The sequence below is a fragment of the Hyla sarda genome, chromosome 13 (assembly GCF_029499605.1).
Source record: "Hyla sarda isolate aHylSar1 chromosome 13, aHylSar1.hap1, whole genome shotgun sequence".
NCBI lineage: Eukaryota > Metazoa > Chordata > Amphibia > Anura > Hylidae > Hyla > Hyla sarda.
Window position 1 is genome coordinate 46,610,835 of NC_079201.1, and position 14,462 is coordinate 46,625,296.

The 14,462-nt window shown below is 47.3% G+C and overlaps 1 protein-coding gene across 5 annotated transcripts in view; it reads left to right on the top strand.

Moving 5' to 3' along the window:
* The window catches only part of GRIN2C (glutamate ionotropic receptor NMDA type subunit 2C), a 101,742-nt gene that overhangs the window by 73,054 nt on the left and 14,226 nt on the right, over positions 1 to 14,462 (top strand). The gene's annotated exons all lie outside the window — the stretch shown is intronic.

The following is a 14,462-nucleotide window of genomic DNA, read 5'->3' on the forward strand; positions in this document are numbered from 1 at the left end:
CGTTGCTAGTGGATACGACCTGGTCACTACCGCCGCAGCAAGACCATCCCGCTTTTCGGCGGGCTCTGGTGAATACCAGTAGTGACTTAGAACCGGTCCACTAGCACGGTCCACGCCTATCCCTCTCTGGCACAGAGGATCCACCTCCTGCCAGCCGGCATCGTGACAGTAGATCCGGCCATGGATTCCGCTGAGGTGCCGCTGTCAAGTCTTGCCGACATTTCCACGGTGATTGCCCAGCAGTCCCTAATGATCACCCAACGAAATCACCAGCTGGCATACTTGACCACCGTGACACAGCAACTGCAGTCACAGATACAGCAGCTGCTGCCGCAGATACAGCAACTGCAGTCACAGACACAGCAGCTGCAACTGCAACAACCATCTCCTCCGCCGGCTCCTGCAACTCCTCCGCAGCGTCCGTCCGCTCCTAACCCCTGCTTGTCCCTGCCGGTCAAATTTGATGGGGACTCTAGACTCTGCCGTGGTCTCCTTTCTGGAAAGGCCTTGTCTTGGGCCACACCGCTCTGGGACCGCAATGATCCTGCCACAGCCACAGTCCAGTCCTTCTTCGCTGAGGTCCGTGGTGTCTTCGAGGAGCCTGCCCGAGCTTCTTCTGCCGAGACTGCCCTGCTGAACCTGGCCCAGGGTGTTTCTTCCGTTGGCGAGTACGCCATTCAGTTCCGTGCTCTTGCTTCCGAGTTGTCCTGGAATAGTGAGGCCCTCTGCGCGACCTTTAAAAAAGGCCTATCCAGCAACATTAAAGATGTTCTGGCCGCACGAGAAACTCCTGCTAACCTACATGAACTCATTCATCTTGCCACTCGCATTGACATGCGTTTTTCCGGATGGCGTCTGGAGCTCCGCCTGGATATGGACTTTGTTCGCACGAGGCGTTTTTTCTCCCCGGCTCCTCTCTCCTCTGGTCCTCTGCAATCCGTTCCTGTGCCTCCCGCCGTGGAGGCTATGCAAGTTGACCGGTCTCGCTTGACACCTCAAGAGAGGACACGACGCCGCATGGAGAATCTTTGCCTGTACTATGCCGGTACCGAACACTTCCTGAAGGATTGTCCTATCCGTCCTCCCCGCCTGGAAAGACGTACGCTGACTCCGCACAAAGGTGACACAGTTCTTGATGTCAACTCTGCTTCTCCACGCCTTACTGTGCCTGTGCGGATATCTGCCTCTACCTTCTCCTTCTCTACTATGGCCTTCTTGGATTCCGGATCTGCAGGAAATTTTTTTTTGGCCTCTCTTATCAACAGGTTCAACGTCCCTGTGACCAGTCTCGCCAGACCCCTCTACATCAATTGTGTTAACAATGAAAGATTGGACTGTGCCGTGCGTTACCGCACGGAACCCCTCCTAATGTGCATCGGACCTCATCACGAAAAAATTGAGTTTTTGGTCCTCAGGTTCTTTGGCCCCAAGAAGAAGGGGAGACCCAAGGGGGGGGTACTGTTACGCCGAGCGCTCCGGGTCCCCGTTCCTCCCCGGAGCGCTCGCCTCATCCTCGCTACTACAGCGCCCCGGTCAGATCCACTGACCGGGTGCGCTGCGGTACCGCCTCCAGCCGGGATGCGATTCGCGATGCGGGTGGCGCCCGCTCGCGATGCACACCCCGGCTCCCGTACCTGACTCGCTCTCCTTCGGTCCTGTCCCGGCGCGCGCGGCCCCGCTCCCTAGGGCGCGCGCGCGCCGGGTCTCTGCGATTTAAAGGGCCACTGCGCCGCTGATTGGCGCAGTGGTTCCAATTAGTGTCTTCACCTGTGCACTCCCTATGTATACCTCACTTCCCCTGCACTCCCTCGCCGGATCTTGTTGCCCTTGTGCCTAGTGAAAGCGTTCCCTTGTGTGTTCCTAGCCTGTGTTCCAGACCTCCTGCCGTTGCCCCTGACTACGATCCTTGCTGCCTGCCCCGACCTTCTGCTACGTACGACCTCGCTTCTGTCTACTCCCTTGTACCGCGCCTATCTTCAGCAGTCAGAGAGGTTGAGCCGTTGCTAGTGGATACGACCTGGTCACTACCGCCGCAGCAAGACCATCCCGCTTTTCGGCGGGCTCTGGTGAATACCAGTAGTGACTTAGAACCGGTCCACTAGCACGGTCCACGCCTATCCCTCTCTGGCACAGAGGATCCACCTCCTGCCAGCCGGCATCGTGACACCTATTAGGTACAAAGCCAATTTGATCAGCATGTATGATAGTGGGGAGGATTGTTGCAATGCAAGTAGCCAATAATTTAGCAAATATTTCTGTGTCTTGATTCAATAGTAAAATAGGGTGGAATTCTGGGGTCTGTCAGATGTTTTCCCCAGTTTAGGAAGGGTTTTAATCAATGCTTGGGTGTTTTCCTTTTGGAGACGACCTTTATCCATTGCTAATTAGCAAAAGTCCCAGAGATATGGGGAGAGGATTTGTCTGAATTGCACATAATAATAGTTAGCAAAAAAATCACGGCCTGGCACTATTATTTGTGGGAAGGAACCTTATGACTTCCTCGACTTCTTTAACATCAATAAGAGTGTTTAATTTAACCAAGTGGGAATCTTGTAAGGTTGGCAACTCCAATGTGGCTAGATAGGATTGAATGATCTCTTCAATAGTGGCAGGGGTGGGTACAGAGTCCTGTAAATTGTAAAGGCTAGAATAATAGGCCTGAAAGCCGTTGGCACTTAGTGTGGCCTGCCTTAAGACGAGAGGCCAACAATCTTCCCACCCTGTCATTTTGTGAATAATAAGTGGCCTTTATTTTCCAAAAAGATTTCTCATAAGCCTCCAACAACAGGCTACATAAAGATTGCATGAGCTCTTTAAGTACCTGGGCATGGAAGGGGGATGGCTGGACTTGTTACTGAGTTCCACCTGGTGGATACGGGACAATGGGAGATTTATCAAAACCAAAAAAGTTGCCAAGTTGCCCATAACAACCAATCAAATTGCTGCTTTCATTTTGCAGAGGCCTTGTTAAAAATGAAAGAAGTGAGCTGATCGGTTGCTATGGGCAACTGGGCAACTTTTAAAAACCCATATGAGGGCTTATTTTTTGCGCCCCAATTCTACTTTGTAATGACATCAGTCATTTTACCTGAAAATCTAAGGCAAAACAGGAAAAACAAATTATTGTGCGACAAAATTGAAGAAAAAAACTCAATTTTGTACATTTTGGGGGCTTTCGTTTTTACGCCGTACATTTTTCAGTAAAAATGACACTTTATGTTTATTATGTATGTCCATATGAATAAAATTATACCCTACTTATATAGGTTTGATTTTGTCGTACTTTTGGAAGAAATCATAACTACATACATGAAAATTTATCCATTTAAAATTGTTCTCTTCTAACCCCTATAACTTAAAATTTTTCCGCGTACAGGGTGGTATGAGGGTTAATATTTTGCACCGTGATCTGAAGTTTTAATTGGTACCATTTTTGTTTTGATCAGACTTTTTGATCTCTTTTATTCCTTGTTTTATGGTATGAAAAGTGACAAAAAATACGCAATTTTGGACTTCGGATTTTTTTTTCGTGTACGCCATTGACCGTGCAGTTTAATTTACAATATATTTTAATAGTTTGGACATTTATGCATGCGGCAATACCATATATGTTTATTTTATTATGTTTATATATTTTTTATATGAAATTTGGGAAAGGGGGGGTGATTTAAACTTTTAATAAGGAAGGGGTTAATGTGTGTGTGTTTTAAAAAAAAAAAATTTTTTTTTTACACTTTTATTCCCCTTAGAGGCCTTTTAGAAGGAATCATTTTATTCCTCATACAGATCAATGGGATTACATACAATCCCATTGATCTGTGTGCTCTGCGCTGCCAGGCTTTATCATTCTGAGCACCGGAGCTGCGGCAGCAGGAGATATAAGCCCTCAGGCTACCTCAGTAGTGGATCGCCCCCCCGCGATCGCGCTCCCCAACAGGGACAGGATAAAGACACCTTTAGATGCCGCTGTCAACTTTGACAGTGTTAACAGCCGGCTGCAGTGATCGCCGCATGTCGGCTATTAACGCTGGCCCCCAGCTACGGGAATCACAAGGTACAGGTGATAATCACATGTGCAGACTCCTTAACCAGGCTTTCCTCCCTAGCACAAAAGAATCCAGAGTGGCTACTTATCTTTTGTAGTTGTGTCGGTTAAAACTACTATATGGCTTAGTTTCCACTTGGATCTTTTTTTTGCAAAAATTCTCCAAAAAACTGCCTCATATTAGCTGCAAGTCAATAGGGAATCACAAAATGCCATATCCATTTGTTGTTTTTTTGTTAGGCGTTTTTCAGTCCTCTTCGTCATTCTTTTTTTTATGCATTTTTGGGGCTCAGTAAGTCTAACATTTCAGAAAAAGGGATGGACAGATTTTATTGATTTTATTGGGTACTTCGAAATAAAAGATGCAGGAGTGATCCGGTGGCCATACAGGGATAAGTAGGATACAAGTTTGTGATGTCATAAAACAAAATAATTTTCTATTTTGATGGTGAGAATGATTTTCGGGAGCAGGCAAGGACCTAAAAGACGCAGACGATATTAACAATGGAAGCCTGATATATCATATGATAATGTATGATTTGAAATAATAGATTCAAAAAGAATGAATGAATGATGTGTTTGATTTATATTCTTTATGTCTGTTCATTGCTCTGGAATGAAAATTAGGTTTAGTGGATAAGTATGTCAATTGCTCTAACCACAATTTAATTGCATTAGAATGTTGAGGATTTGGGGTTTCACCCCAAGATTTGAATCCAATTAACTTGTGGTTAGAGCAAACAGACCTAGATATTATCCACTTGACCAAATTTTCAGTTTAGAGTATTTAGCTCTAGAATTTTAAAATGAAAATTAAATTAACGAAAGGGAAAAATACACATCAGACATATTCTAGCTTATAAAAATAACAAAGGACCTGTAAATAAATGTTTATACAAATAATATAAATAATAACATATATAACAATAAATATATACATATAAAAACAATAAAAACGTAGAACAACAAACACACAGAATTAGACATAAAGAACGAATTAATTCGTTCATTCATTCATTCAAGTTTTAATCTATTACTTCAAATAATACATTTTCTCACCAAGCTTCCATTATTAATCTCATTTGCAGCTCTTTTTTATGTCCCTGCCCGCTACCCAAAAAATTTTCACCTTCAAAATAAAAAATAGTTTTTGTAAAAATAGAGACAGAAAGACTCATTGCCAAGGAGAGTAAAACTAACCCCAAAATGTTTTTTAACTATATAAATAGCAAAATGGTCAAAAATGAAATGGTAGGCCCTTTAAAAAAAAAATTAAGAAGAAATTATAAATGGGGATCAGGAAAAAGCAGATATATTAAACAAATTCTTCTCCATTGTGTTCACCAAGGAAAATGCCAGGTGAAATACAGCGAGATAAGGTAAACTCCCCTTTACAGGTCACCTGTCTAACCCAGGAAGAAGTACAGTGCCGCCTACAAAAAATCAAAATAGACAAATCGCCAGGTCCAGATGGCATTCACCCCCGTGTTCTAAAGGAATTAAGTAGTGTAATAGACAGACCCCTATTTTTAATATTCATGGGCTCTATAGTAACAGGGACTGTCCCCCAGGACTGGCGCAAGGCAAATGTGGTGCCAATATTTAAAAAGGGGATAAAAGGTGACCCTGGAAAATATAGGCATGTTAGTTTAAAGGGGTATTCAAGGCAAAACCTTTTAGTTTGGAGGCTTGGGCTGGGAAGTGGCAGATGAGGTTCAACACTGATAAATGTAAGGTAATGCACATGGGGAGGAAAAATCCGGGCTTGGATTATGTATTAAATGGGAGCACACTTGGGGCGACTGACATGGAAAAGGACTTGGGAGTTTTAGTTAACAGTAAATTTATCTGTAGTGACCAGTGTCGGGCAGCTGCTGCCAAGGCCAATAAAATCATGGGGTGCATCAATAGAGGCATAGATGCCCACGACAAGGAAATAATTCTACCGCTGTAGAAATCACTAGTCCACACATAGAATACTGTGTCCAGTACTGGGCACCAGTGTGCAAGAAAGATATAGTGGAGCTGGAGAGGGTTCAAAGACAGGCAACCAGGGTAATACGGAGAATGGGAGGACTACAGTACCCAGAAAGATTATCAGAATTAGGGTTATTTAGTTTAGAAAAAAGAAGGCTTAGGGGAGACCTAATAACTATGTATAAATATATCAGGGGACAGTACAGAGATCTCTCCCATGATCTATATATTCCCAGGACTGTATCTATAACAAGGGGGCATCCTCTACATTTAGAAGAAAGAAGGATTCTACACCAGCACAGACAGGAGTTCTTTACTGTAAGAGCAGTGAGACAGTGGAATTCTCTCCCGGAGGAGGTGGTCATGGTGAACTCTGTAAAAGAATTTAAAAGGGGTATGGATGCATTTTTGGAGAGTAATAACATTACAGGTTATGTATACTAGATTTATAGGGACAGAAGGTTGATCCAGGGATTTATTCTGACTGCCATATTTGGAGTCAGGAAGGAATTTTTACCTCTAGTATGAGGGTTTTTTGCCTTCCTCTGGATTAACTCAGTAGGGACTCATTAGGGATATAGGTTGAACTTGATGGACTCGGGTCTTTTTTCAACCTTATGAACTATGTTATGAACTATGCATCACAAATTATGTGGTAAAACATCACAAATGAATACCATACTAATCCCTGCATGACCACTGCATCATTCCTGCATCTTTTTATTTTGTGGTACCCAACGAAATTGCTAAAAGCTTAGGGAAAAACTGCTAAAGGAACTATAAAGGCTGTAAAAACTCCTGAAAACCCACAATAACACAGGGAAATTTAGTGGCATTTTTTCTGGCATTACTTTCTGGCGCTTTTACTGGCAATAAAATGCAGGGGGGAAAAACTAATGGAAAATCAGCCTTCTTTAATCATTGATACTAATCTTCTACCACCATCCCTCCCATTCAATATATCATTCTTAAAATCCTCTCTAGGTTTAATAAAAAGCATAAACATTTATATACAGTAAACAACACCCCATTTAATTTAGCTTATGGCTTTGCTGAGGCTTTGCTGAGGTTACTGCAATTTTCCAAAGGTTTTCTGTCTTTCTACACTTCTCCCTAGTCAGTATAATCCAGTGCAATTCCCAGTGGGATGAAGAAACCTAGGCACTGCAATTCCCAGCTGCAGGGTGCAGATCAGGGCTCAAGTCCTGCAGGAACTGATGGGAACGGAGTTCCTGCACTTTTTCCACAGCAGGAACGCAGTTTCCTTTAGCAGGAGTCCTGCAGGACCAGCCCTTAAAGGGGTACTCCGCCCCTAGACATCTTATTTCCTATCCAAAGGATAGGAGATAAGATGTCTGATCGCAGGGGTCCCGCCGCTGGGGACCCCCGCGATCTCGGCTGTGGCACCCCAGATATACGGGGCATGGAGTGAACTTCGCTCTGTGACGAATGGCTGGTGAAGGGGGGCAGAGGCTCGTGACATCACGGCCATGCCCCCTCAATGCAAGTCTATGGGAGGGGGCATGATGGCCGTCATGCCCCCTCCCATAGACTTGCATTGAGGGGCTGGGGCCATGACATCATGAGCCTCCGGCGATGCACCCAACGCGCTAAACAAATACCTGGTGCAGCAGGGAGAATGCGGGGGTCCCCAGTGGTGGGACCCCTGCGATCAGACATCTTATCCCCTGTCCTTTGGATAGGGGATAAGATGTCTAGGGGCGGAGTACCCCTTTAAGTGGAAATCTTGGGTGAGTTCCCACACTTTTTTTTTCCCAGGACTTGACCCCTGGTGTAGATCCTCAAAGTTAGGCAGCACTTTCACTGCCGGGGTGTTTGACTAGGCCTGAGACTTCTGGCCTACTCCAGGGTTGGGAAGTCCTTAGCTACATCTCTTCTCACAGGCTTCACCATGTCTACCTCTTCAGACAAATGCTCTACTTTCCTCCTCAATACACACTGCTGTGCACTCAACTACACACTATCTTCCTTTCTCCTGATGACAGCCATGTATAATCCTAATTATTTCACAATAGAAGGGGCCTAGTGGGACATTACATCATTGTATAGTTATCATACTTATTGCCGTGTGTCCATTGTTGCCTTAAAGGAGGGTTGTATCCGTGTATTAAAGTTACCCCATGGTATGGAATGGGTGAACACCCCTTTTCTTACCTCCTATTTAGCACCACCTTTACTCCCAGGGGTCCCCAGTGGAAGTTACCAGGTGATGTCACAGAGCATGTGATCACTGAGGCCAAGTGGAAGGGTGAATATGTTTTTTTGATTTTTTGCACCTACTCCCTACCACACAGCAGTTTTTGCACAAGGCCAAAACACCACTTTAATGTGCTGTCCTCTGCAGAGCCATATGCCGGTGGTTGTATGGTAGCACGCATAGTTAAAGAGGTATTCCAGGAAAAAACTTTTTTATATATATCAACTGGCCCCAGAAAGTTAAGCAGATTTGAAAATTAAGGAAAAAATGAAGGTACCAGAAGCCTCTAGACTAATCCCATAAATGGTACATGATGATTATATTAAAATGTGAAATAGAATGGAACTGTGCTTCACTTTAATAATGAAAAAATAGAAATTTAATGTAAAATTATTATGCAGGATAAATAACATTAATAAAAAAAAACTCCTTCCACAGGGCCCTTTTGGGGAGGTGGTATAAAATAATACAAAAGCAAATAATAATCTCAAACAACCGCTATAAAGTTGGATCTTCCGCTAATCCGATATTTAGTAAATTGGCATAGTTCAATTTTTCGCTCCGTATCCGTATATAATGTATAGTTCAAATTATGATTAAGGACACCTCATATATTTACCAGCTCCTGTAGATGGAAACAGTTCATTGTACACAGCCGTAAGAGACAGATGGGAACTGCTGTAGAGGCTGTATACAGCGCTGGCATGCGCTGCAGCGACGGACCCGGTTGCCGCAGGCCTAGGAGAAGTCGCTTATCACGGAGATAGATGGACTGCTCCGGAGATGAAAAACAGCCTTGGAGGTAGATGGATCTGCTCCAGAGGTGTGTCACGATGCCGGCTGGCAGGTAGTGGATCCTCTGTGCCAGAGAGGGATTGGCGTGGACCGTGCTAGTGGATCGGTTCTAAGTCACTACTGGTTTTCACCAGAGCCCGCCGCAAAGCGGGATGGTCTTGCTGCGGCGGTAGTGACCAGGTCGTATCCACTAGCAACGGCTCACCTCTCTGGCTGCTGAAGATAGGCGCGGTACAAGGGAGTAGACAGAAGCAAGGTCGGACGTAGCAGAAGGTCGGGGCAGGCAGCAAGGATCGTAGTCAGGGGCAACGGCAGGAGGTCTGGAACACAGGCTAGGAACACACAAGGAAACGCTTTCACTGGCACGATGGCAACAAGATCCGGCAAGGGAGTGCAGGGGAAGTGAGGTGATATAGGGAAGTGCACAGGTGAACACACTAATTGGAATCACTGCGCCAATCAGCGGCGCAGTGGCCCTTTAAATCGCAAAGACCCGGCGCGCGCGCGCCCTAGGGAGCGGGGCCACGCGCGCCGGGACAGGACCGAGGGAGAGCGAGTCAGGTACGGGAGCCGGGGTGCGCATCGCGAGCGGGCGCTACCCGCATCGCGAATCGCATCCCGGCTGGAAGCGGAATCGCAGCGCCCCGGGTCAGTGGAACTGACCGGAGCGCTGCAGTGGGGAGAGTGTAGCGAGCGCTCCGGGGAGGAGCGGGGACCCGGAGCGCTCGGCGTAACAGTACCCCCCCCCTTGGGTCTCCCCCTCTTCTTAGAGCCTGAGAACCTGAGGAGCAGACTTTTGTCTAGGATGTTGTCCTCAGGTTCCCAGGATCTCTCTTCTGGACCACAACCCTCCCAATCCACTAAAAAAAAGGTTTTCCCTCTGACCTTTTTTGAAGCTAGGATCTCTTTGACAGAGAAGATGTCCGAGGAGCCGGAAACAGGAGTGGGAGGAACAGATTTGGGAGAGAAACGGTTGATGATGAGTGGTTTAAGAAGAGAAACGTGAAAGGCATTAGGGATACGAAGAGAAGGAGGAAGAAGAAGTTTGTAAGAGACAGGATTAATCTGAGACAAAATTTTGAAAGGACCAAGATAGCGTGGTCCCAACTTGTAGCTAGGGACACGGAAGCGGACATATTTAGCGGAGAGCCATACCTTGTCTCCAGGGGAAAAAATGGGAGGAGCTCTTCTTTTCTTATCCGCGAACTTCTTCATGCGTGATGAAGCCTGTAAGAGAGAATTTTGGGTCTCTCTCCATATGATGGAAAGGTCACGAGAAATTTCATCCACAGCGGGCAGACCAGAGGGCAAGGGGGTAGGGAGGGGGGGGAAGAGGGTGACGGCCGTACACCACGAAAAATGGGGATTTGGAGGAAGATTCAGAGACTCTGAAGTTATACGAGAATTCGGCCCATGGAAGGAGATCTGCCCAGTCATCCTGGCGGGAGGAAACAAAATGTCGTAAATAATCACCCAAGACCTGGTTAATTCTTTCTACTTGTCCATTGGATTGGGGATGATATGCAGAAGAAAAATTTAATTTAATCTTGAGTTGTTTACAGAGAGCCCTCCAGAATTTAGACACGAATTGGACGCCTCTATCCGAGACGATCTGCGTAGGCAACCCGTGAAGACGAAAAATGTGTACAAAAAATTGTTTAGCCAACTGAGGCGCTGAAGGAAGACCAGGAAGAGGGATGAAATGTGCCATTTTGGAGAATCGATCAACGACCACCCAAACAACAGTGTTGCCACGGGAAGGGGGTAAATCAGTAATAAAATCCATACCAATCAGAGACCAAGGCTGTTCGGGGACAGGCAGGGGATGAAGAAAACCAGCGGGCTTCTGGCGAGGAGTCTTATCCCGGGCACAGATAGTGCAGGCTCGCACAAAGTCCACAACATCCGTCTCCAGAGTCGGCCACCAATAGAAGCGGGAGATGAGTTGCACAGATTTCTTGATACCCGCATGACCTGCGAGATGGGAAGAGTGGCCCCATTTGAGGATTCCGAGGCGTTGGCGTGGAGAAACAAAGGTCTTTCCTGGAGGAGTTTGCCTGATGGAGGCTGGAGAAGTGGAGATCAGGCAGTCAGGAGGAATGATGTGTTGCGGAGAGAGTTCAACTTCTGAGGCATCCGAGGAACGAGAGAGAGCATCGGCCCTAATGTTCTTATCGGCAGGCCGAAAGTGAATTTCAAAATTAAATCGGGCAAAGAACAGAGACCACCGGGCCTGGCGAGGATTCAGCCGTTGGGCAGACTGGAGGTAGGAGAGGTTCTTGTGATCGGTGTAAATAATAACTGGAAATCTTGATCCCTCCAGCAGATGCCTCCATTCCTCAAGTGCTAATTTGATGGCTAGAAGCTCTCGATCCCCGATGGAGTAGTTCCTCTCCGCGGGAGAGAAGGTCCTAGAAAAAAAACCACAAGTGACAGCATGCCCGGAAGAATTTTTTTGTAGAAGAACAGCTCCAGCTCCCACTGAGGAGGCATCAACCTCCAATAGGAAGGGTTTGGAAGGGTCAGGTCTGGAGAGCACGGGAGCCGAAGAAAAGGCAGACTTGAGTCGTTTAAAGGCGTCTTCCGCTTGAGGAGGCCAAGACTTGGGATCGGCATTTTTTTTGGTTAAAGCCACGATAGGGGCCACAACGGTAGAAAAATGTGGAATAAATTGCCTGTAATAATTGGCGAACCCCAAAAAGCGTTGGATAGCACGGAGTCCGGAGGGGCGTGGCCAATCTAAGACGGCAGAGAGTTTGTCTGGATCCATTTGTAGTCCCTGGCCAGAGACCAAGTATCCTAGAAAAGGAAGAGATTGGCATTCAAACAGACATTTCTCAATTTTGGCATAGAGTTGATTGTCACGAAGTCTCTGAAGAACCATACGGACATGCTGGCGGTGTTCTTCTAGATTGGCAGAAAAAATCAGGATATCGTCCAGATATACAACCACACAGGAGTATAAAAGATCACGAAAAATTTCATTAACAAAGTCTTGGAAGACGGCAGGGGCGTTGCACAGGCCAAAGGGCATGACCAGATACTCAAAGTGTCCATCTCTGGTGTTAAATGCCGTTTTCCATTCATCCCCCTCTCTGATGCGGATGAGATTATAAGCACCTCTTAAGTCCAGTTTAGTAAAGATGTGGGCACCTTGGAGGCGATCAAAGAGTTCAGAGATGAGGGGTAGGGGGTAGCGGTTCTTAACCGTGATTTTATTAAGACCGCGGTAGTCAATGCAAGGACGTAGGGAGCCATCTTTTTTGGACACAAAGAAAAATCCGGCTCCGGCAGGAGAGGAGGATTTACGGATAAAGCCCTTTTTCAAATTTTCCTGGACGTATTCAGACATGGCAAGAGTCTCTGGGGCGGACAGAGGATAAATTCTGCCCCGGGGTGGAGTAGTGCCCGGGAGGAGGTCGATAGGACAATCATAAGGCCTGTGAGGAGGTAGAGTCTCAGCTTGTTTTTTGCAAAAAACATCTGCAAAGTCCATATAGGCCTTAGGGAGACCGGTTACTGGGGGAACCACAGAGTCACGGCAAGGGTTACTGGGAACCGGTTTTAGACAGTCCTTGGAACAAGAGGGCCCCCAACTCTTGATCTCCCCAGTGGACCAATCCAGGGTTGGGGAATGAAGTTGAAGCCAGGGAAGTCCAAGGAGAATTTCCGAAGTGCAATTGGGGAGGACCAAAAGTTCAATCCTCTCGTGATGAGATCCGATGCTCATTAGAAGGGGCTCCGTGCGGAAACGTATGGTACAATCCAATCTTTCATTGTTTACACAATTGATGTAAAGGGGTCTGGCGAGACTGGTCACTGGGATGTTGAACCTATTGACGAGAGAGGCCAAAATAAAATTTCCTGCAGATCCAGAGTCCAAGAAGGCCACAGTAGAGAAGGAGAAGGCAGAGGCAGACATCCGCACAGGCACAGTAAGACGTGGAGAAGCAGAGTAGACATCAAGGACTGTCTCACCTTTGTGCGGAGTCAGCGTACGTCTTTCCAGGCGGGGAGGACGGATAGGACAATCCCTCAGGAAGTGTTCGGTACTAGCACAGTACAGGCAGAGGTTCTCCATGCGGCGTCGTGTCCTCTCTTGAGGTGTCAGGCGAGACCGGTCGACCTGCATAGCCTCCACGGCGGGAGGCACAGGAACGGATTGCAGGGTACCAGAGGAGAGAGGAGCCGAGGAGAAGAAACGCCTCGTGCGAACAGAGTCCATATCTTGGCGGAGCTCCTGACGCCTTTCGGAAAAACGCATGTCAATGCGAGTGGCTAGGTGAATGAGTTCATGTAGATTAGCAGGAATTTCTCGTGCGGCCAGAACATCTTTAATGTTGCTGGATAGGCCTTTTTTAAAGGTCACGCAGAGGGCCTCATTATTCCAGGATAATTCTGAAGCAAGAGTACGGAATTGTACGGCATACTCGCCAACGGAAGAATTACCCTGGACCAGGTTCAGCAGGGCAGTCTCAGCAGAAGAGGCTCGGGCAGGTTCCTCAAAGACACTTCGGATTTCCGAGAAGAAGGAGTGTACAGAGGCAGTGACGAGGTCATTGCGGTCCCAGAGCGGTGTGGCCCAAGACAGGGCTTTTCCAGACAGAAGGCTGACTACGAAAGCCACCTTAGACCTTTCAGTGGGAAACTGGTCCGACATCATCTCCAGATGCAGGGAACATTGGGAAAGAAAGCCACGGCAAAACTTAGAGTCCCCATCAAATTTATCCGGCAAGGATAGGCGTAGACCAGGAGCGGCCACTCGCTGCGGAGGAGGTGCAGGAGCTGGCGGAGGAGATGATTGCTGAAGCTGTGGAAGTAACTGCTGTAGCATAACGGTCAGTTGAGACAGCTGTTGGCCTTGTTGCGCTATCTGTTGTGACTGCTGGGCGACCACCGTGGTGAGGTCAGCGACAACTGGCAGAGGAACTTCAGCGGGATCCATGGCCGGATCTACTGTCACGATGCCGGCTGGCAGGTAGTGGATCCTCTGTGCCAGAGAGGGATTGGCGTGGACCGTGCTAGTGGATCGGTTCTAAGTCACTACTGGTTTTCACCAGAGCCCGCCGCAAAGCGGGATGGTCTTGCTGCGGCGGTAGTGACCAGGTCGTATCCACTAGCAACGGCTCACCTCTCTGGCTGCTGAAGATAGGCGCGGTACAAGGGAGTAGACAGAAGCAAGGTCGGACGTAGCAGAAGGTCGGGGCAGGCAGCAAGGATCGTAGTCAGGGGCAACGGCAGGAGGTCTGGAACACAGGCTAGGAACACACAAGGAAACGCTTTCACTGGCACGATGGCAACAAGATCCGGCAAGGGAGTGCAGGGGAAGTGAGGTGATATAGGGAAGTGCACAGGTGAACACACTAATTGGAATCACTGCGCCAATCAGCGGCGCAGTGGCCCTTTAAATCGCAAAGACCCGGCGCG